At 37.6% G+C, this 22,389-nt stretch overlaps 1 protein-coding gene across 3 annotated transcripts in view; it reads left to right on the forward strand.

Moving 5' to 3' along the window:
* Positions 1-22,389, forward strand: part of GABRB2 (gamma-aminobutyric acid type A receptor beta2 subunit) — a 137,484-nt gene that overhangs the window by 46,671 nt on the left and 68,424 nt on the right. The window lies entirely within an intron of this gene.

The raw sequence follows: 22,389 nt of genomic DNA on the forward strand, positions 1-22,389 counted from the left end.
AATGTATATGACAGCTGAACTGATAATTTAACTGATGTGCTTTAAAGATGATTTTCACTAAGATGAGGTATGACTTGAAATGTTTTACAGCCTGTTGTTCTGTATGACTGTATGGAGAGGGGTGACTGGGAAAATCAACAAAAGGGCTTCACTCTTGAGAAGCTCTGAAAACTTGGGAAATTGTCTGTTTAGTGATGTCAGCAGGATAAATTATTGCTGAGAAATGGATTTAAAAATAGAACTGAAAAAGGTGACTGCCAGTGCTGTGTGGGTAGGTAACAGAACAGCAGGAAAGCATTGCCTGGGTTCACACCAGGAAATGCTGCAGAGCTGGGGATTGTGTTTACCAAAGTTTGCTGTGTCCAGTTGTGTTTTCTGTGGGAGCACTCAGGCTCTGGCACTGTGGCTGTGAGCAAGTCTGGAGTTTTTATGATTGTTCAATGAACCAATAGATACTTGGTTCCTTGAAATGCAGCTGTAGTGTAAAGTGAAATATAAACCAGCTACCTAACTCATATTAATGGAGTGAGAGCCAGCATAACAATGGTTTGTTTTCAATTTAAGATTCTGAAATCATAATCTTTATTATTTTCTTCTAGAATAAATTAGAAAGAAATATCAGATTTAATGTCTTCAGAACTGCTAACTTTTTTTGCTAATTGTAGCATTTTTTATTCTGAGTGCTTAAGTATCTGTAATCATTTCTGTTCTTTTAAAAGGCTGGTAAACAGTAAGTAGAGCTCACAAAAAATTGTCCATAGAAGAATCAAGTAAAAGCTTTGTTTTCTGAGTGTTTCTTTTGATGCTCATTTGTTTCTCAAAACCCCCAAAACCTTTCATGAAATATACTTTGTTTAAGGTTTTGAGGGTTTTGTTTTTCCTTTTCTTTTTGCTGAACCAGTGTTGATACTGCTTGATTGTTTTGGGTGAAGCCTTTCCTCCTTTTCATTCAGCATAAATAGCAAATCAGTTTTAGTGTGTCTTATGAGATGCAGTAAAGTGAAATGGTATCTATTTTTCACTTAAAGCTGTTTAATGTAATTAGAGGGATCATTATTAATGATTTGAGCCTTTATTTCCCGGAGTCGTTTTCTTCAATACTTGCAATCACAATGTGTTATCCAAAATGGTTTTAGAATAATTCTAAAATGGGATTTTTTTTTTCTATTGTAGGGCTGGTGCACAGCCCAGAGTTAAAGGTATTTAGACAGCTTTTTAACTAGGTAAAAAAATTTCACTTTAGGAAATAATTTTCTAGTATTCTGGTATACCTAGCAGTCTCACATTTGAGATTATCAGTACTTACATCTCTTTTAAGACTACTTGGTGCATTTCCAGAGTGCTCTTTGCCCTGTGAGCTGGCACAGGATGAATGCTGGCTGTGAATTGCACCTGGGGGCAGGGGCAGGGTGAGTGTCACCCAAGGCTGGGGTCTGCAATTGGGGACTGCAATTGCCTCACTGCTGTGGCAGCTCTGTCCTTGGGCAGCACGGGGGTGAAGGCACTGCTGGTTCTTGTTGTTCTGGGTAGGGACTGTGGAACTTAAAAAGTACCTTAATAGATGACATGGTAAGAAAACCCCTTCTTACAGGTCCTAATTGTTAATGAACCCCAGACAAGTCTTGTGAAGTGTAGAATTGATTCCTCCTCCTCAGACTCAGCCCAGGAGGGCTCAGAGAGGCTTTGTGGCTAAAACCCCCTGGGCTGGATGGGGAAGATGCCCCAGTGGAAATACACCATGTGACTGCCCATATTCTGCTTTTGCCTTCCCTGGACCAAGTGGCAATCAGTGATCTCATTCTAGCATTAAGGTTTTAATTTTATAGCTTTAAGTAGCTTCATCTGTTTCATCTGAATTCCACTCAGATTTATTGTTATTTCAAATGTCCACATTACTGATATATTTAATTCTTGCTTATTAGTAATTTCCACATCTTAAAAATGCCTGCTTAGTTGTATTTCTCACATCTCTAAACCCCCCTATACACTATTTATTCTGAAAATCTACTGTTGTTGCTGCATTAATTTTCTTTAACTTGTACTTGCAATCACATATTCTCACTGTGGGATTCATTTTTCTAAACTGAGATTCCTTTAAGTATCAGTCTGAAATGCTTCACCTCCCGATACATCTATTTAGAAACATCATAACATACACACATGTATAAATGTTGCTGTGAATTTGGTTGCATTTACCTTGATTGCTGTAACTAAATCCATTGAACAGCAAGTGATTTTATCAGTACAAATGTAACCATCCCTTTCTTTTGTGTCCCTGCAGTTGAATTTCTATTTCATACAGCAAGCAGTGATCCCTTAACATTGTTCTCTGTTTTTGTGAGCAGAACCCGTACATGGTGTGCATGCCACATCTGATTAGATTTGATGTTGGGAAGGTAAATTTCAAGAAGGACTAAGGGGCAGTTTTGTGAGCACCTGGATTATGCTGCTGCTGAAAGAGGGGAGAGAAGGAGGGGAAAAAAGAGAAATGACTAATAATAAATGGAGACATCTAAATGGCTGGTATGTTGCCCTCATAGCCTGCCTTCTTCACTGCAATAGGGCATTAGTTAAGGGCATAATTAAATTCTTGACCTTGTTTTTACAGGGAACATGACATGCTGGTTGCTTTTAGGTTAAGAAGGACTTTTATTTCTGAGGGATAACTGCCAGCTATTTATGTTTTGGGAAAATGTTTTATTTAGTATTTTTTTCATATTCCATCTGTCAAGAAAATTATTCACTGCTGCCAAGACCAGGACATTGAGTAGATGATATACTTAAATCACCTAAATGGTAGAAAATTGTAAACATATAGTCTTAAATGAAGAGTCATTACAGGGAAAATTACTATGTTGGAAATGAAGATGACTTGCAAGAGGATATTAGTGATTTGACAACATTTAGAACAGTAAATTTAGACATTCAAATCTAGGATAGCAAACAGTATAGGTTGAATAAAACTTGCCAATTTAGAATTACTGCTTTTGCTTTTTGAGTAACCACGTTATGGTGTCTCTCTGGAACTTGCCTCTTTGCTTGTAGAGTCTTGTGATGCCACGTGTCAGAGTAAGGGGGGAAATTTAGTTTCGAATACAAGGATTAAAAGTAGTTGAAGAAGTGGCTGAAGACCAAGATATTTTGTGTAGTTTTGCACCATTACCAGGCTGTTTACAGAAATATCGACCCTTGCATACACTTCTCCCGATATTCCTCACAAGGAAGCTCTGTGACTGTGGGTAGAGAACTGATAATTACTTGACCAAGAGCGTTGTGTGCTATTGTATCTCTTCAGGAGGATGGTTTTATGCTTTCTGTAAATGAAGTTTGTGGGTGTTTTTTACAGAAAAATGGGATATATACAGAACACCTGATACAAACCATGTTCTGTGAGGTAATGACATTCCCATCCTTTTTAGCCAGAAGGAAAACAATAGGAAGCAGAACAGAGGAGGTTTTTTGAGAAATTAAAGACTTTCCCATTTGAAAGCCCAACAGATTTACTTGCCAAGATTCATCTAATACTTTACCAACTATGAGTCTCCAACTTAGCCAGCAATAATTCCTGTTTGACTGATGGAGCACAGTAATCTCCCACAAATGAGAGAATTATGTGTATGATGGCCTGGCTTTGTTCTCCATTTCCTGCTACCAGCATTGAGTCGCAAAATCCTGAACAGTCCTGGATGACTCTATTTTGTGTTGTCTCAGCTGTGCCTTCTGCTGTCTGCTCCCTCAGTTTCAGCTGCTTGGAAATTTTCACTTCTGCAAATAAAATAGATTCTGCCATATTTTGCTCTGGTAAGACAGCATTGGGCATTTCTGTTGCATTATTAGACTTGTTCAGCAGTTTAACTCCTCGTAGGCAGCTCATTGTCTATGAAATCCCATGGACAATTTTAAAAGCAATTGCTTTGCAAATGTCTTTAGTTCTCCGACCACATTCTTTGAGAGGTGAAGTGTTCACACCAGCTACCCTTCAGTAAAGCATTTCATCTTTATTTTGCTACTTTTTTCTTTTTGTTCTCGTTTGTTTTTTGTTTGTTTTTTGGGTGTGCTTGTTTTTTGGGGGGGGTTAGGGTTTTTGTTTTGGTTTTTTGTTGTTTTTTTTTTTTTTTTCTGATAGTGCTTAACTTTAATTAAATGCTAAGCATAATTTGGAGGTACGGATCCATTTTGCAGTTTTAAAATAATAAAATAATTTGTACTAGCTGGCTACTCTGGAAGTGTTCAAGACCAGGAGTGAGGGGGCTCAAGCAGCCAGGTGGGAGGTATCCCTGCCCATGGCAGGGGTTTTAGGACTGAATGGTTATTAAGATACATTCTAACCCCTTAAAATTTTGTGATTCTGTGAATTAAAATTTAGTCTTTGCACTGCCTGCAATAGTTCAAATACCCTTGTTACTCCAAAATATCTTCTGCAAGAAAGCAGCAAACCTGTCTTACCTTTTTGCCACAATATGATATTTCCAGAAGCTGGACAGAAGGTGTTTAAGGACTTTTAATGCACATTCATGTTAAACAAAAAAATTTCTCAAAACTTTTTCTCTTTGGGGATTTCAGAAGAGATAAGAAGAACCTGGCCTTCTTTTCTGGGGAGAATATATTATTTTGGATGCTGTGCTCTTGATCATGATGCCTGTCAAGGGAGCAGGTGTTTCTGCTTCCATCACATTCGTGCCTCTCTTGGCTGTGCAGCCCTTCGCATCAACTGGGGCCTTGTCCAGCCTCAGGGGAGAAGAGGAAATAAACATTATAATGAGGTACCCTCTAGCATAAATAGCACCAACAGTATCTCAGAGTAGTGTTGCTGTTTGTTAAAATAAATAAGTGAATATGATATTTATTTTTATTAGGATGTCTGAAGTGTCAGTAGCTTTCTGTTCTCCAAATAAAAATACAAGTTTTCTTAATTTTGGATATATAGGCATTGCAAAGAGGAAGTAAAAAGTAATTTTTATATGACTTGTTTGAACATGAGAATATCAATCTGTGAAGAAGTGTTTCCATTGTGTTAAGTGGGTAATTTTTTTGTGCTGGTGCTCACACCTACAGATGCAATTACTGACTTTTCCTTTGCCAACACTTGCCAAAGATAATTCACAGTCTGGCATGCAGTTATTTACTTTTGCACAAGAAATGAGGTGAATTCCATTTCTATGTCCAGGTTTTCAATGCTGTTAGTATACATAGACTTGTGTAAGAGCCCTTAAATCTTGCATGCAGGTGGTCAAAGCAAGAACTTTTTGGGAACTTGCAGAAATACATGCAAATGTAGTAAAACATTATTTCAACCTGAAGTCATGTAGCTGTTGCAAAGACTTGAAAAAATTGAATACACTTATGTAGAATTTCAAGTACAAAGAATTGCTGCATTAACAAGGAATCATGACCACCCCAATCTGATTATTTGGAAATCCTGGGGCAGGACATGTCTGATAATGGCTCTTTTCTTGCACTATCAATATAGACCCAGCATAAGGAAAGGAACTTAAATTCCAGTCTGTCTTGTAAGTGAATTAATTGTTGTTTTAAATAAACAAGGTATCAGCTCTGGCCCAAGGTGTGCCCAGATGCTGTTTTCCTTTCTCATGCAAGTAGTTCTTTTGTAGGTTCCAAGGAATAAAGCAGAGAAATGCAACTACTGCTATTCCTAATAACACTGTTTCTGTGAACTGAAGATTTGGACACGAAACAAATCATCCAGCTCCTCTGCTCAGTTATTCCATTTGGTGAATTGAACACTAAAACCTACCTTCTCACAGGGGTGTTGTGCAGATTAATTAATTAGTTTGTAAAGTGCTTTGATCCCATAAAACACTACACAAGTGCCAAGCATTATTATGAAGAATTATAAAATGCCAGCCCTCATGTGCACCTTGGGATGGCCAGGTTATGGATACAAATCTGCTTTATTTTCTCTGAATCCCATTGTTCCACTTTCCCTACATAGCAGCCCATTCAAAAAATGAGCCAGTTTTAGGGAAGATGCAATTTCTGGGAAAAAAAAAAGAGATCATTGACTCATAAATATCTCTTTTCAATTACAGACTCATAGATTATTATTATTCATTTTTCTGTAGGATTTGGAATGGCATCTTTTCAACATTCATTCTCATCAGGAGGGAGAGTAGTTGTGTTTTAAATATCTCTCCTATCTGAAAGAAAACAAAGATATCTTTCTTTTTCAGTCCATTTATTAGATTTTAAGTATGGGATAAGTATTCAGAAGGGTCTTTTGCTTTTATTTTTTTATGAAGTAGCTGTTAAATTAGTATGTGAATAATTAATTCATTTAAGCTTAATAAAAAAAAGCTTTAAGTCACAGGAATCCTTTCCATTAAAAGCCCTATTATCCAAACTTATTACATTGCAATGAAGTGAAAAGAATTCTGAGTTTTATTGCCTAACAGACTGTGGCATTTAGTCTTTATTAGTAAGAAAAACTCCATCAGCTACAGAACCATGAAATAGTTTAAGTTGCTCCAAGGGTATTGTGTATTCCAAAAAACAAATAGGGGTCATCAAACATTTAATCTTAAATTAAAATGTAATAATGTATATAATTTAGAATTACAGCAATCTATCATTTCTCTTCTGCAATGTCTTTGATCATATTTGAGCTGGTAGTTGGTGACCCTGAGAAGGGAGATTTTCCAGTTGGCGGGACATCCATAAAATCTCAGAATTCTCTGATCAAGTCTTAGCTTGATAGATGCTAAATGTGTATGTACAAACACATGCTGACATATATGATATATTTTTCATAAATAAATACATTATCTTTGTATATGTATAAATTCTACTTGAAATATTGGGGTTTTTTACTGAAATTTGTAAAATCTGAGATGGATATCTGAAGTAGGAGCAGGGTTGGGGTCCTTGTATATGTAAGAAAAATAAAAGTTAGGACACTGTAAATTAATAATACTTCTTGTGGGTCACACATAATCACTTTCTAGTTATTGTGATTTTACAGACAGAGCTTTTCTTTCACATTTTAATGTAAGATGTTATAGAATACTCTTTATTGAATGGAAGAATATGAAGTTTTTCTCCCTACCAAGTGTCTTATCTGAAGGAGTAAGTACTTGGATTTAGTTTTTATTCTTGTTAAATATCTAGTTTGGGTAATTTTTCTCACCCAAACCACATTTCCTTTATGTTTTAATGCATTTTCTGGGAAGATGATTGCTGATTTTTTCATGCAATGTTTTACCCTACTTTGGTTTTAAACTTTTCAGAATGGTAAAATGTTTTCTGAGATAAGAATTACCTAAACTCCTCAAGTGTAAGGGGTTTGTTGGGGTCTTTTTTACTTGCATCTCCTGGGTCCATTTCTTTATTTCTCTGAAAATTCAAATTTCTTGTGGTCTTCAGTGTGCAAAGGAATTGAAGAGAGTGGAACAGTTTTTGGAACACTTCTTGGAACAGTTTTCAGTCCTGCTTATCAGCAGAGGAACTAGGATAAGTTATAAAAAATACTGGGAGTTTGTGCTTCCTGGTAAGTTCTCCAGACTCAGGATATGTGTAAACCTCAGCAGAAGAGCACTTTAAAGCTGTGTCTATCAGTGATTTTTAGACTATAATGCAGATATTTCTACTTGCTGTTCAGTGACCAGAATTTTTTCCTTCTCTAAATTACTTGTGTAAGATATTTTTTTTTCTCTTTCTGAATAGTCATTCCTAGAACATTTACTGCATCTGCTAGTCTAGAACTATCTGAGAAGAGAGAGAATAGAAAATGTTTGGAAAACCCTTTTTTAAAATGTACATGAGCGTGCCATCTGTACGAGCAGATGGCGAGAATGTCTCAGGGCCAGGAGGAGGCTGTGAGATCACATCACAAGGAGAGAACTCCATGAGGCAAGTTCCTTGTGTCAGAACAGAGAGGACCTCAGCAGTCCCCCCCTGCCCTGGCCTGGGGACTGCTCCCCCAGAAACGGCTGTGCCAGCACAGGAGGCGTTTCCAGGTGGTGCCGTCAGTGCGGGAGGGTCCCCAGGGTTTGCCTGCTGTGGACGTGATCTTTCCTGGCAGTTGCTCAGAAACAAGCAAATCTTCAGGACCCTCAATTGTTCTCACATATGGCTGTAAGTCCACATTCAGCATTTCCCAGGAAGGGTTTGCCAGAGTGCCTTATCCTGCTCAGCTTCTGAATTGAGAGGTCGCTGTTTGCTCCATCTTCATGTGGTGCAGTGGGTCATTTTTGAGAACACTTTTTTAAAAAAAACTGCATTGATTGCAGAATATGGAATACATGTGACATCCTTCAATGGCTTACCTTTTTTTTTTTTTTTTTTTTTTTTTGTGGTGGCTGCTGCTGGCACATCTGCACATCTTAGATATCCCTCCAGGGATGGTGACTCCACCTCTTTAGGGCAGCCTGTTACCATGCTTAACAGCCCTTACAGTAAAGAAATTTTTCCTAATATGCAATCTACGCCTCTCCTAGTTCAACCTGAGCTGTTACTCTTGCCCTTTGCTTGTTACTTGGTAGAAGAGAATGATCCTCCTGCCAGGGAGCTGTAGAGAGGAAGGTCTCCCCTGAGACCCCTTTTCTCCAGGCTGAGCCCCCCAGGTCCCTCAGGTGCTGCTCCAAACCCAGTCCCAGCTCCATTGCCCTGCTCTGGCCCTGCTCCAATGCCTCCATGTCGTCTCTTCCTTGCAGGGAGGGGCTCTGTGAGCCCTGCAGTTGTGTCAGTCATCCCATTCCCTTTCCACAATGGCAACAATATAATAATTTTTCTGCTGCACAATGGCCCCCTGTTCCTCATGTGTGTTGCCCAAAAATATACTTACAGCTTATGGGTTTGTTTTCATTTGCTGACAGGGATCTGTCTCAGGACTGTTTATTAAAACTCTGACATTTTAAAATATTTGCTCCAAAAATTTATCTTGAAAAGTGAAAGGCATGTGAAAGCATAAGACCCTTTAATGTGGAAAAATATCCTTTTCCCAAAGCCCTTTGCAGGGTTGTAAAGTCGCTGGGGATTATAAAGTTAGTATTTGTTTTCACATAAAAAATGGAGTGATAGACCTTAACAATCCCTGCAAGACTGAGATATCTTTACTGTAGAAGGTGTTGCATCCAGCTTTTTTCCTATTTAAAGTGGTAATTGAAAATTTATTCAGTATGTATTGAGAAATGTTATGTTGCATTATGTTCAGTGTCAGAATGGAGAAAAACAGGGGATGTGTAGCTGTTGGGGAAACGCTTTGAGATCTTAGTTCGATTTGCATTAATGGAAACTGGAACAGGGGAGGGTCAGGACCAAGTGCTCCAGCATTATCTGGCTGGCTTCCCTCTCAGGGATCATAACTTTTTAACCTACTTCAGAGTGCTGTTCCTGTCAACCCAAAACATATCCCCTATTTGGAGATATGTGGGTAAGCATCAGAAATGTTGGAGTAAGAAGGAAAACGTTCTTTATCACAATGTTGACATCTACAAATTCTGCACTCTCTTTTTGTCCTTTGCTATTATGACTTTCTTTGTTGTGCAAGTTTTTACAGCATTTGTAACTGGTAGAAATGCTAGCAAAAATTAACTATCAGCAATAGATCTTTGTGTAGCTTTGGGTTTTTTCACTTAAAACCAAGATGTGCACTTTAGAATAATAGTCTTGTACCTTAACAAGGCAATATGACTGGTACTGAATAAGAAGAAACACTCACAACAAAATTTGGAATGCTTCTGCTGATGTGAGAAACCAAGAAAATATTAATTTACTGTAATCATAAAGCTTGTTACAGTCTACTTCATAGATATTTTTACTGAAATATTACAAATTTCAGTCAATGAAAACTACTTGGAGAGAACTTAGAAATGCCTTGAAGTCAGATGACTGCAGGACATTAGTTGGTGTTCAGCTGAGGAGGTAAATTATTGTTAGACCTTGCTGATAAGCTCTATCCTTTCAGGGTGATATCATCACCTGTCTTTTTACCATATCATTCACTGTCTAGAAGAAGGCTCATGTCTTTTCCCTTTGGTTCTCCCTGTAAAAAGTAGAGATGTCCATCTGTGCATGAGATGGAAAACAAGATAAAGGTAAGGAGGCAAATGCTGAGTATTCATCCCTCTCTCCTATTTTTCATTGCACACAACAGGAGCTTATATCATAGTTCCATGCCAGGGTGTATCTTATTCCTGGCAAACAACTGAGAGTAAAACGCTGTGCATCTTTAAACACCAATCTGTGGGCTGCTTCTCCAAGGGGGTCTCCAAAGCACCTACAGTTGGAATGTACAAATGTTCCATTATGGTTATCCTGAAATGCCTTTGAATATTGTTTCACAGCATTCGTGTTGCTGCAGAAATGGCACATACAGCAGAGAGGAGATGACTTTTGTTGCTGTTGGATTTTTAAAGAGGTGGTAGAGTAGCTATAAGAAAGATATGCCATTAGTCATTTCCATGTAACTTTGCTATGCCTTCCAGAAATGCATTCAAGAGCTGCAATATTTATCTGAAAAAGAATTTTCTAAGGACACTGCTGTGTGTTAAAGAAACATCCACCCATTCTCCCAACCAGAGTAGTTCATTTCTTTTTGAAGAAAGAGATAAATACACTCAAGATTACTTTTTCATAGCCTTCTGTCTTCATCTTCTAATGCAAGCTGGTTTTATGTTATAAAGAACTCACACTATCATTTCAAGTAAATTTTTTGCCCATTATTAAAACTGAAGGATATGGACAAAATGTTGAAAGCTGTTGTTCAGGAAGGTATTTTTACTTTGCAGTTATATATGTCTGCAGTAATACAAATACAAAAAAACTTAGCCTGGCTTCAAAGGGTCCTAGAGTAATTTCCAGGTGAGTATACTGCAGTATTTAGAATTATGATTTTTTTAAGAAATAGTTAGTTAAAAAAAAACCCCACAAACCAAAAAATCTAAGTTACAATCTTAGAAGGAGTTGAAATCTGATTGAGAGTATGAAGATCTTGTAGACAAGGATTAGGAGGAAACCTTTCCCCTGCACAGGTGGTTCTGGAGGTTATCACTGATGCTGCCGGTGGGGTCCCACTCATGCAAATCAACTGCAGCTGCACTTTGCCATTTCAGTCAGAGCTTCAGTCATCATCTCTTTTCTGCTCCTCTGATTTAAGTGGACAGACCCAAAGCTTGTATCATGGTGCTCTTTCTTTTTTTATAACTGAACATTAACAAAACCTTGTAAAAAAGGTTATGTGTAGGGATATCTCAGAATCTGATATTGGGGTATTATGGTAAGTGTTTTGGTAGTTTCTTTAGTTTTGTTTATGTGCACTTTTTGGGTTTTTTTCTGTGTTTAATATTTTGTTTCCATGAGTACTGAAGCTATTTTTCATATATTGAAGGAGATAGACTCCCATTCCAGCTGTCTTATCTGGTCACATCTTCTCTGGTTCACCTCATTTAATTTTCATTAGGGTTCATCTTTCCATTTTATTTCAATATGGCTTTAATTTCAGTAGAATCTATATTTATGATTTGTAGGATTGCTAAGAAAATTGGCTGTGTTCTGGTTTTAGAAATAGGGGTAAGACTGAACCAAGGCCCTGAAATTGTTAACAGTAGGGAACACTACCCCACTAAACTGAAGACAAGTAAAAGAGCATGGAGTGTAACTATTGTTTAATGTCAAGAATGAAAATAAATATTAAATATTACCTGCCATTACAGATATTACAGAACTTTCATTATCAGTAATTTGTTCAGAGGAAGGTATGGATATTATATCAATATAAGGCAATTAGAAAATACATGACTAGTGATGCAATGCTTAAACTTTAGGCAGAGACAATTGTTAGCTACCCATATGAAAGAAAAAAAGCATTGGTAAAGCAGTTTTTTGCACTTGTATGACTTTTTTATTAAGTTATATTTGTCAGTGCAATATGTAGTAAAAACAGGGTTTTGTTTTGCTTTGTAAAGTATTGGATCAGCAGATTGTGTGATATTAGATGTGTGATGGAGAAGCTGATAAACCCAGAGAGACTTCTGGGCTGAATATCACTCCTAGAATCCTGAACCTCCCACTCCTGCAACATAGGGTGGGAATGCAGCAAATTTAATATTGTGCCCTTGGCACAGCCCTTAAACTAACCCCCTATTTACAGAAATAAAGTATCCTTTGAGACTTTAAAAATTCTGTTTCAGTTGAGAGAAATGAGCAGGGTATCACGATTCATTTTGCTTGTTATTTTAGACAGGGATGAAAAGTGAAAAGTTTTATTCCTCACAGTTCTTTGTTGTTCAGCACCTCTTAACTAGCCCTGGGAAACATGATGTTCAAAGTGCTTTTTAAAAGACAGTGACAGTTCAGCCCTAGTGTGACACTTTATTATCTTCTGTTCTGAAAGTGTGATGCCAGTTAGGAGAACAGGGCGTCAGCTTTGTATCCAGGGGATTGATCAAATAAAAAAGTTTTAGTGACGATGTTTTCTGCCCAGGAACATGGGAGAGTTTCCATTTAGTTAAAAAAGTCTCTCTCAATGTTGGTACAAGGGATGAGTGTCAGCAAAACCATTCCCCTGCTCTGTTTGAGCATAACTTTTGTGTTATTTTCAACATCAAGTAGTAATGAAAATAGCGCCCCTATCCCTCCCCTCCTCCCCAAATTTTGATTCATCAACTACAGTCTTAGCACTGGCCAAGTTTTCCTGCTTTCTTATGATTGTTTTGAAAATGCATTATCCTCTCTCCTTCTGGCTTTGCTAAGTTTTACTATTCCACCTCATCACTGTGCTCAGTCACGCTTTCTGTTTAGCAATTTTCTAATGTAAAATCTCTCCAAGCTCTATAACTTTTAGAAAAGCAGCGTGGTTTTGTAGTCAGTTTTTCATTGAATTACAGACCTTTATTATCCTGAGTTATTGTTTTTCTAATTTCACTAAAATTTAGCATGTGGTCTATTTTTTTCCTCCTTATTGTGAAAGAGAGGGGAAGAGGGCTGCCTTAGATTAATAGCAGTGGATTGACAGTGTATTTGATGTCATGCTTCTGCTTACCAACTACTCTTTCAAAAGGCATCATTTTCATCCAAATCCAGTGGGACCATTTTTAGAGTATTGTTTTGGAGCCACTGTGACAGCTTCAGTAAATGTGAATTTTAATTTATTTGTCTAATGAAGATGAGGACCTTGGCTAATGACTACATAGTCATAAGTGATGATGCTTTTCCTCCTACTCCCTCATTGCTTAGAGCATGTATTAATTGTGCAGATGGTAGTGGCTTAGCTGTGTGATATCTCCTCCTCTGGTGGCATTTACACTGTGCAAAGAGGGTGTATTGCCATCTCATTATTTAGCAGGGTTTGTGATTCATCACCTGCCTTTTAAACCCAATACTGTGATCACATCTTGTTGCTAAGAGGCAGAATTTGCACGTGCACTTTTTTCTTTTAAGTACACCTGTGCCAAGCTTTGCCTGAAACCTTCAAGCAAATCAGAGCCAGGAGCACTGAATTTTCATCTTCATTCCTGCTAACAACATGTGACGTTTGCAGTGCCAGCTTTATGGGGGCAACTGTAAGTCATTCCTTATGTGTTCAAGAGATTCTCTTCAGCCTGTGAACTTTCCAGAACTTAAGTCAGGATTTCCAGATATTGAAGTTTCACTGAAAGCATTTCTTTTTTAATTTCTAGAATTCAAGCCTAATTTGTATGTGACAGGTAAAAAAGAACTACTTTTACTGCTTTATTGTTCTGCTTTTCTTTTCTGCTCATGCATTTATTTGTTTTTATGCCTTGCAAGAAAAGCAGGAGTAATTTAAGCACAACTAATGAAGAAAATTCCTTAAAATTTTATTTCTTCTTTGATTTCATCCGTCTTTCATGGCCATTCTGCTCCCCAGATTTTCTATTATTGCTTCTTTCACACAATCGTATTGGCATTTCTGTGTTCAAACATTTTCTGGGCTTGTTCTCCAAAGAAGTCACAGATTTTATATATTTTACTTATAATTTAAAGGCTTGCTTTCTTTTAAGTATCACAGCTGTATACCTGATAATTTTTTGCAAATACTAGGGCAGTTTGGTTTGGTCTATTTTGCTTTTTTTTTTTGTTTTGTTTTTTTGTTTTTTTGTTTTTTTGTTTTTGTTTAGGAAAGATCCTGTGCTGCAGGTGCAATTAAAGGAAGTTTATAATTACTTTTTAAAATCTACAGTTCTTTTTCTAGCAATGAGAGTTGTACCACAGGTGTCTCCTTAGCAAGTACATATTTGCTGTTTCTGGCCATTCAGGGATGAATTCCCCTCCACCTGCACTGCATGCAGGGGCTGGGGGATGGTGGCACAAAGTGCCTTTGGGAGTGACACAAAGTGATGCTGAGAGAGAGGGACTCAGGGCTGTGTCTGGCATGTGTCAAGGTTTCCAAGATATAAACAGAAATGTGAATGGAGAAGTGACCTAAAAAGAAGTAGAATGAACCTGAAGAGAGCCAGGTTTTCCTCCACACAGAGTTGTAGGCTTGACCCAGAGCATGGCTTTTGTTACCTAACACGGAAAATGCAAAGGCTTTGCATAATATGCAGTTTGCTCTCTGAGTCAAGTGCTGGTATTGTGAATTTAGGAGTGCCTCTGCTATTCCAGAACAGAGAAATTATTAATACCTTTCTAAGGCACTGCAGTCATGTTTGAATCTGTTGGTAGAAGAAGTCTTGGAGTAAATGGAAAGCTGAGGCAGATCCACTGTACCACAATCAAACTTGTAATACTTTCAGCATTAAAAATTTGAGATGGTAACTGTTGAAAATTCTGAAAAGTGGAGCCATTTTGAGCAAGCTGGTTATTGTCTCAGTTTCTTTGTCTCCATAAAATGTGGATCACAATATAAACAGACTCCCATCTTAATTTCTAAGAATCATTTCTGTAATTCAGTACTGATGTTCATGTGGTTACTCTTCCCTTTTGTCAGCTTGGAGGGGGCAGCAGGAGAAAAACATTTAACCCTAACAGGAGAGTTATTAAACTGCTGAAATTGTTCACTAGATTTCTGGTCTGTGGTTAGAAATGAGATTTACCACCTGAGAGAAATTTTGCAGTCACTGGCTCTAGCATTAGGTTAAATGAACATGGGTAATGCATGATAGTAGGGATGAGTTCTGGCCAATGCTTGAAATATCTGAAAGTAAATTTGTATCAAAAATACTGAAATGTTGTGACAATTAAAAAACCCTGAATGAACCCAACAAAACCCAAACAGATGGATGTTTCTCCTAACACAGCATTTAACTGTATACTCGAGAGGGTGTACTGGGAAATGAAAAAAATGCTGAACTGGCTTAAAGAGAATTGTCTCAGCCATTTAAAAAATGGCACAGATAATTTTCATGTATCATCCCATGTTTGTCTCCTGCTTGCCCGTGAAAGTGTGTCTGTTTTGTTACAGTGTCCTCTCCTTCTGACCTCATATTGCAGGCAGCACCAACTTGAGTCCCCATCCCTGCTAAGACTTTGCTGCTGAGCAGTTCTTTTTAAAAAGCTCTTCCAGCACATTTCCCATGAGCGTGCTGCCTCGTGGAGGGAGGGGTGGTTTTGTTATTTCTGCACTAAAAAAGTTAAAAGGTCTTGCCAGGTGGGCACTGATGATTTTTATCATGGTAAGTGGTAAAAAACGTCACACCATGACGGCAGTGATGACATGTCCACGATTCTGTGGTTCTGTGGGTTTTGCTGGTGGCTGTGGGTTGGTCATTGCTCACATGCCTGGCTCAGGAGTGGTGAGGATGAGCAGAGGGGACACAGCAGCCACCAACCCCTGGGCTGTGCCTCGGGGATGGCTCTGTGCTCAACCTGCTGTGCCAGTGGTGCTTTTGCTTTATGCCAGTGTTTGCAGTCACCTCAAAGCACCTGTGCATTTAATCAAGTAAATGCTTCCCAAGGCTCTGAATTTCATTTACTGAGTTGCAACATGTGTTGTCCTATTGATGTATAAAATATTTCTAAGTAAAGAATAGAAGTAATTTTAGGGATTGGTTAAAAAAAAAAATAAAGAAAAAGGCGCGCTTTCTACAGCAAAATAATCACTTTAAAAATTCCTGAATTGAAGGAATGGGGCCCAGACAGATCTGATGTATCTGAGACAAACATTTAATTTCTCATCAGATGTATGTTTGCTGTGTTGGGTAGGACTGACGTTTTCCATCTGACTTTTCATCTACCTCAAATGTGAACTAGTTTAAAATGGTTTCTTGGAGAAAAGAAGGTTCATGTATAGACAAGGTAACAGAAAAAGCAATGGGAGACATATTTTCTAAATTAAATTATAAAAGTACACACAACAAAGAAATCCTTCATATGTAGCCCATGTATTGATTCAACTTTCAGTGCAGTGTGAAGCATTACAATGCAGCTCTGGCTGCACAGAATGTTAAAAGGGATCCTCACTGTCTGCATAAGTCTATGGGAAGCCAAGACCTGATTAAACTCTGATTAGAATCAGTTGAACTCAGACTCTCTTTGAGACTGAGGGTGTCAAAGAGAGTCTGAGTTCAACTGATTCTAATCTGCCTCAGGTCACACCCTCTCTGCTAATGGGATTGTGAACAGCATCATCCTGGGCTGCTTGGCAGGTCAGAGTCACGTATCTTCCAAATCTAATGGCTTTATTGATCATAAATGCAAATAACTTTGACTGCAGAAAGTGATGGATCTAGCTAGCTTCAGAATGGAAAAGAAGGGACCTTGGTAAGATTTCTGAAGCTTGTCTTGAGGGAATACAGATTTAATTTATTTAAGAGCATTTTTTTTCAGGAAAATATGGTAATGAAGAGGAAACTCTTATTTTGTGTGTGTTTGGGTTGTTTTTGGTTTGGTTTTTTTTTTTTGCAGTGTATGGATTAGTGTTCTGGCAACTGAGATCTACTTACTGAGAATTTTCAAAGGTTTTATTTTATAAACAGGACAGGACCAACTGAATATTTCCTATCCAGATTTTCTATTTAGATTTCCAGCATTCAGTGTGTCACATAGCTTATCAAGCTTTCAGCTCTCGCCAGTATGATGCAGCTGATATGTCAGAAGTGTTTTGGGATGGTTTTCCTGTTTCTGTTTGGAACAAAGATACGAATGTTCTGAAATTAGGATGAGGAAGAGAAAGGTCGTGACTGAGCATCCTAATTTTGGCACAGGAGGAGATGTAGCCCTTGGGGATTGGATTCCAGAAGGATGGCTGGAGTTAACTTAGATGCCTTGTTAATTTAAGTCATTAGGTTTGACTCATTGTTATGCTTCTCTCACACATCCAATAAACTCTTAGCTAAAGCTGAGTTGAACTGATGTAGGTACAGATTTTGGAATGTTCAAGAAGGACATGGCCTCCCATTCTCAAAAAAATATTCCTGCTGCTTTAATAATATATTAAAGCAATAAGAGTATTTGGTGTTCCAAATGGATCAGATATGAAATGTGCAATACAAGCCTAACAAAATAGATGAGGAGAGTGCTGAGGCCAGATATGACATCTGGAATGTGATAGAAGGCAATTCTAAGTAATTTATTTTTTCATTGTCAATATAAAAACGAATTGTACTGGCTTGGGCATGTCAGTAGACCTATCTGTCAGAAGAGAGAAAAGAGGAAGTAGGATCAGAAATAGCTGCAAAATGGGTTTTCCCCACACATCTCCACTTACAGATTAGCCTGAGCAGGAAAAATAGCAATGTTTAAGAATAAAATCAGCAGAATGAGCTTGTTCATATTTTGCTCATGTCAGACCTATCCTAAGGTATTTGTATGAATAAGGAGGATCTTCATTTCCCAACTCCCCATTACAGCATTTTATATAAAAATCATCTGTAGATGTTTTTCTTGTCTTTTTCGTTTCCCCTCTCTACAGGAGCCTTACCTAAAGTCATTCGATGATAATAAAAATTTGTAATTTGAAACTTATTTGCTGTGAATTAGGCCTAAAAATATCTCCTAAATCTTTATTCATTTCCTCATTTAAGTACTGTTCACATGGAAGCAGTTGTTGAGCTGAGGTGTATAACTACAATGTAAACAGGTGATTTGTTCAAGACACCTTAAACAGCCTCAGATCCAGCTGATAACTGGGCAGGATAATTGATAACAGACAATTGTCCCACTGACACTCAGGACACACTGGACTCAAGTGAAGGGTGAGGATCTGTAGCTTTATATCTCTAGTGTAAATTCTTAGTGTGCACTTAGAGGATGATTTACATACACGTCTCTTCAATCTGTGCTTTATAGATAATACTTTAATACAAATTGTCAAATAAATCGCAGTCATTTTAAAGAATTCTGGTTGTCATTTGAAGTGAGCAATTTCTCTTCTATAAATTCAAAATGTTGTTCTGGAATACCCACTGTTTGTATTTGTACTGTCCATGTTTGTCAGATCTTGTTTACTCTGTGCAGGATTTGGTGTCCTGTTTGGTATACGTGGACATCTGCTTAGGTAACTTGCAGGATTAAATATAGGCACTGAACCTTTAATTGATAAATAATACGCATTTTTAAAAACATTAAGTGTATATTCTACAGAAAAAATGATGTGATATCCTTGATACAACCGAAACAAATCTTCTGGAAACAAAAGCATCACTTAAAGCAAAATGAGGCAATTCAAAAGCAATTAGCAGCAGAGTTGCTTGTCCTTTTTTGTTTTCTAATACTGCCTCCCCCCACTTAGCAGTGCAGTGTAGACCTTTCTGTAGATCATGGCAAGCAGGTGAGGAGGAGTGAAAGTGAGAAAAGTAGTTGAAAGTAGTCTGTAATTAGCCACATTGGACTAAAAGATTTGAATCCTAATTGAGGCTCTGACACTGAAAGTATTCATTCTGTCTTAAAAATGTCTTCATCCTGCCCCTCTGCAGTTTTGTGAGGTGTCAGTGACGATGCCTGTAGTGTGCTTAGACACTTGGATCCACAGCCCCTGCAGTCCTGTACCTGTGCAAGGGGGCTTGTGAAGTACTGCCTATACGGTGCAGCCTTAACATTACCACCAGTAACAAAACTAAATTTTATTATGTGTATATTTTTTGGTTTTTTGTTGGGTTTTTTCTCATATTCTTGGTATCTACCTGGAGTGCTGTTGACCCACTGAATTTCTCCCTGTTCTAGGGAAAAATGCTCTCGTTCCTAAGTGAGACACTCGACACTATTCCGTGATCACTACTCTGTGGACATAACAGTTGCAGGAAAAGAACCATTCAAAGCTTCCCCCAAGGGCTTCTCTGTAATTTTACAGTGCCTCTTTTAATTCTGTGTGATGTTCCAGGTCGTTATGTATTATGTCAGTTGTACCACTCCAATATCTGGAAATTGGCCCTTGGTGCTGCCATGTAGACACTCCTAAGGGCATGAATTAAACACAGTTTTAAAAAGTGCCCAGTGGTCTCTGTGTGCAGTGTGTGTGATCTGCTGACATCAGAGCTGTGGAGAAAAAAAGAATAATCCAGTCCAATTATACTTATTACATATTTGTGACTGCAAATGGTAACTTTTTTGCAATAAAAAGCAAAACCTAAAACCACTTTGGGATAAAATGATAGATTTGTTGACAGCAGTTGTATTGTTTATTTTAACAGCTAATGGAATCAGTAAATCAAATGATGTAAAAAATTAGATAAAAACAGTGGTAAAAAGTTGAATTCTTAGAAATGCAATTATAGATTGGTGCTAGGTATTAATTGGGGTCTTGTGACATTAATATTGTGGTCAGCTTCTGTTCTCTGTGTTAAATCTAAAAATTGACTTGGGTGATGCAGTAGTGAAGTACAGTTCAGGAATTATTGGTACTAAGGATTGTATAAAATCAAGGGTAAACCCTTGGTGAGATACTTCCCAATCACGGTCACCCAATCCTTGTTACCCTCTTTGGCAGGGATAGAAAATGGTATTTGGCTGCAAAAAAAGGAAAATACAGCTGCAGGGATAAGCCCTAAAAGTCAGAGCATTCATCAAATATAATTAAGGAGCATATGTTATTTACATGGTTCTGTATATATGTGTGTGTGTGAATGTATTTGTGCTTATCACTCATGACAAATAAGAATACAAAATGTAATTAATAGTGTCTACTGATATGGCTGCACAGTTTATTGAATTGTTCTGTGTGTTTCAAAGCTATTATTGCTTTCTTCCTTTTAAAAGATGCTTTCATGTACTTTGAGACCCACTGTATATAGGAAGAAAGATACTTTTAAGTATTTCAAATCAGGGTTTCCATTTTCCTTTGAGTTAAGTCCTGAAAGACATGGTTTTTAAAGTATCAAGTCACATATTGGTTAACTGCAAGGCAGCAGGGCTAACACATGATGTAGTTGTGGATCTGCTTGGAGGAGGATTTTTCCCTTACTCGTTCTCTGTCTGTGGTGAGCAAATCATGGTTCTGGGTACCGTGTCACTTTGACATGCTACTGAAATAGTTTCTGATGCATTTTAGGGAAGGCCAGGTTGTCTATAGACAGAAAATAGAAGAAGATATTAAGAAAAGGTGAGCAAACATTTCATTACTAGCTTGAGTGAAGTTCTTTCAAAGCAGAGAAGAGGAAATGTTTGTAAGCTTTCCTTTTTTGCTGGAAATGCAAAGGTAGATAGTAGATTGTCTAATGGGGGGAAAAGCATAGGAAGTAAATTGTCTAATAGAAATCATACACGGAGGCAGTGCAAGTCTTTGCATTCCAGTCTGTGTTGGATAAAAATTTCTAATAAAAATTGAGTTAGGTAGTAACAACCTGTGTCTGGTATTCTACTGTGCTTCTTGCAGCTCACCTTCATGCAGACTCTTAACTGTCTCCGTTTGATTGTTTTTAAAGTGTGACTCCTGTTTTAGAACAGGGAGAGTTCATTTTTCTTTTGTTTCAGTGTTTTGTAAGAACTGCACGAGTTACTGCTTTATTGTAAAGGTGTTGAAAGAAACTTAATAACTTCTGGTCTGTGCCATAGGGTTTTTTTGCTGATTTTCTCACCTTTTTGGATCTGGGAGTGATTCTGCTTATTAAGACTCCACTTGCATTTATGATATCTGTTGACATTTCCCTGTGGGAAATGAGCTGTCTGACTCATAAAAGCCAGAGGAATGGGAGTTTTGGGCTCTTATCTTACTATTTCTGTAAGAATTACTAAATAAGCTGCAATCACAAAACTTCTTACTGAATATTGTTTTGACTTTCCACTTGAGTTAAAAACTACTGTGAACTTTTTTCCTTCAGAACAGTGAAAACACCTTCCACTCAGTTTCCTGGAATCTGATACATCAAATACATAAATCAAATACACAGAAACCATGGGTTAGAATATAATCAAGGGGCTGCAGTTTCTGTGTGAGCTCATTATCCAGAGCACAAGTTCCTCACTAACAGAGGGAGGTGCAGGTTGTGTCAGCAGTAAAAATTGTTAGTATAGGGTACATTTACAGTGCAATGTACGTGTTAGAGATAAGCACGTTATTTTAGGTGGTGAGAACTGATTAAAAACCCACTAAATTCATGTGTCCCCTTGAAAAGTTCTAGTTCTCTTCCCTAGTTTGAGCGTCTGTATTTGATGTGGTGTAATATCAGAACAACTAGTTTAAAAATGTTTTGTATATAAGATTTATTTTATGCAGTGTGACTTGGATGGTAAGGATATAAATTTTTAAGAGAAAGAAAGTGAAATAATGCACTTTTTATTTCAATGCTGACATTGAGTGAAGTAGACATGTAATTTTCCCAACCAGAATAAGAAACATGCTTAGTGAAATATTTGAAAGTAAGACTGTCACGTTTTCAGTGATGGTTAGTAAAACAAAAGGGCTACAAACTCTGGATAATGGAGAAGATGTAGTAACTCTTTATTCCAAGGTTGCTTCTTTCATGCTACTGATCATTGTCATACTGTTTCATTTTCTGTAAGTCCTGTAGTATTTTAGCATACTCTCTTTTATTTATTTCTTTTGAAAGGGAGAAGTGAAGTGAATGCTGAAAGACAAGGATACATTTCTCAGTGATAAAATATTAAAATTATGAAGTGCTCCTCTGAGCTTTTCTGCCATTAGGTGTTATTTTCTGGAGAAGAACCTATTACTTCAGAGAAAGGTTTGAATGAATTCAGTGTAAAGCTGAGGTTTTTGTAGCAGAACATTTTACTGCTTTGTGATGTGTGCTTTTTGCAAGGATATAATTACAATGGTGCTATGGCTGAATTTTGGACACAGTGACAGGATAGTAGGAAATGCTATCTCACTTAAAAAACAATTTATAGAGCTACATATATAGCATATAGCAGAAGATGGAATAGAACCCTGCAGCAAAATTCTGATTCTTCTGTGACAGAATTCTTTTACCATGAAATAAGAGCCCTGATTTTCCATGACTCTTCCCTTCTGACATGCAGATGGCACAAAAGGCTGTACTTCAGCAGAGAAATGCAGAACATCTTCCCAAAAAAGAT

This window comes from Camarhynchus parvulus, chromosome 13, assembly GCF_901933205.1.
Source record: "Camarhynchus parvulus chromosome 13, STF_HiC, whole genome shotgun sequence".
In the NCBI taxonomy this organism is placed as follows: domain Eukaryota; kingdom Metazoa; phylum Chordata; class Aves; order Passeriformes; family Thraupidae; genus Camarhynchus; species Camarhynchus parvulus.